We start from the raw sequence: 2161 nt of genomic DNA, 5'->3' as shown, positions 1-2161 counted from the left end.
CAGGAGCGTTCAGAAATTAATCACTAATGATACATGGCTCAAATTCTCAACTCTTGAGAATATGCATCATCATCTTATTAATTCCTTGGATGATTCATAGACACAATAATAATATGAATGAAAAAGATGCCTTTTATTTATTCAATAATAATAAAGTCAAGTACAAATTATGTCCTAGAATTAATAATGTGTTAGCCAAAATTGGCTTCTAGGGCATACATCTAACAAAAATCTAATGGAAATAGAATTTGTCTACCTTGACAAGAACATCTTCAATCATCCCCCTTGGCATCTTCACCGATCGATCAGCCAATTGTAAAGATACCGAGGTAGGTTTCAATTCACCCAACCCAAATTTTTCATAGACTGAATAGGGTAGAAGATTCACCTTGCCCCTAGATCTAAGAGTGCTCGGTCGATGGAGTTATTTCCTGTGACATAGGAAATAGTGGGAGCACCAGGATCTTTGAACTTTGGAGGGGTGTTGTGTTGGAGAATGGAACTTACCTGCTCAGTTAGGAGGACCTTTTTAGGCACATGTGTTCTAGATTTCCGCTTTTGGGTGCAAAGGTCTTTGAGAAATTTGGCATAGGAGGGAACTTGTTTGATGGCATCAAGGAGTGGGAGGTTGATTTTAACTTGTTTGAAGACCTCCATCATCTCTTCTAATGAAGTTCCCTTCTTGCCAAAGGGAGAGGGTGCATTAAGTGCTTCAGGGAATGGAGCCTTTGGAATGTGGGTTGTGGCAGATGGTGGACTAGCAGAAGAAGGTTTTGGGTTTTCATGTGATACATTCTTCTCCTCTTCTTCACCTTCCTTATTGTTACCCTCCCCTCTATTATACGTCCACTCCTTAGGGTAGTCAAAGCATTGGCTTGCTCATGATTTAGTCGAGTTTCTTGAGCCACGTATTGTCCCCTAGGATTACTCATTGGTTGACTTGGAAGCTTACCTTCCTCTCGTTTGTTTAATGCATTGGCTAGTTGACCCATTTGGGATTCTAGCTTAGCAATTGATTGCGTGTGAGAGTGTAATAGTTGTGTGTTTGCCTCCAAACCTTGAAGGGCAGTCAACACTTTCTCCTCAAAGGCTGTATTCCTTTGGGTTGGAGGAGGAAGGTGTTGAAATTGAGTTGAGAGACGATAGAGATGAAAATTCTGAGGGTTTTGAAAATTTTGGGAGTAGGGTTGGGTAGTATTCGAAGCTTGCTGCCTCCAAGAAAAATTTGGATGATTCCGCCATCCCGGATTATATGTATTGGAAAATGGATCATTACCCGGTCTGGGTTGTGTTTGAGCAGCATTGATGTGTTCTTGCACGAGTTCGGAGAATTGAGGTGCTAAGGGGCACTCATGAATAGGATGCGATGGGCTAGAACAGATAGCACATACTTGTGCTTGAGAAGAGCTAACGACATGCTCTCCTATCATTAGTTGGTCAATCTTATGGGACAATGCATCTACCTTGCTAGACAGGTCCATAGAATGACTTATTTCACAAATGGTCCCTTTTCTTTGAAAACTCGGAGGTACTTGACGAGAACAGGAAGCATGGTGGAGGGAGTTTTCATTAAGATTTTCAAATAATTGCCATGCTTCATGCTCATTTTGAAGCATGAAAGTCCCCCGCATGCAGCATCGATCATCTGACGGTTTCGTTCAGTCAATCCGTCATAAAAACATTGTACTAGCTGCCACTTAGGTATTTGATGATGAGGGCATTTACGGATTAGGTCCCGAAATCTCTCCCAAGTTTCATGAAATTCTTCCCCCTCAGTTTGGGAGAAGCTTGTAATGGCACGTCTAAACTGGTTCGTTCTTCCTATGGGAAAGTATTTTTTAAGAAATTCTTGTTGCATTTGATCCCAAGAACGAATCGAGTTAGCTTCTAAAGAATTCAGCCATTGTTTGGCTCTATCTTTAAGGAAAAAAGAGAATAATCTAAGTTTCAGAGCATCATCAGTGAAGTTCTGAATCTTGACAGTGGTGCAAATCTCAAGGAATTCATCTAGGTGTTTATATGGTTCTTCGTTGGTGAGCCCATAAAAAGATGGGAGCATTTGGATCACACTAGACTTTATTTCGTATTGTACAGCTGCTACTTCAGGTAATCGAATGCAAGATGGGGAAGTGTAAATGGTGGGAGTAAAGTACTCCCTCAG

At 41.1% G+C, this 2161-nt stretch overlaps 1 non-coding gene across 1 annotated transcript; it reads left to right on the top strand.

Moving 5' to 3' along the window:
• The first annotated feature begins 1703 nt into the window (after window positions 1-1703).
• Window positions 1704-1809, top strand: LOC149751541 (small nucleolar RNA R71). Its single transcript, XR_016398163.1, has one exon. It is a non-coding gene; the product is annotated as a small nucleolar RNA R71 (small nucleolar RNA).
• The last annotated feature ends 352 nt before the right edge of the window (window positions 1810-2161 follow it).

This window comes from Phoenix dactylifera, chromosome 12, assembly GCF_051530095.1.
Source record: "Phoenix dactylifera cultivar Ajwa chromosome 12, Ajwa_hap1_PhDact_Kaust_v1.1, whole genome shotgun sequence".
Classification (NCBI taxonomy): Eukaryota; Viridiplantae; Streptophyta; class Magnoliopsida; order Arecales; family Arecaceae; genus Phoenix; species Phoenix dactylifera.
The sequence above is the reverse complement of the archived record's forward strand: the minus strand, read 5'-3'. Positions and strand labels throughout refer to the sequence as shown.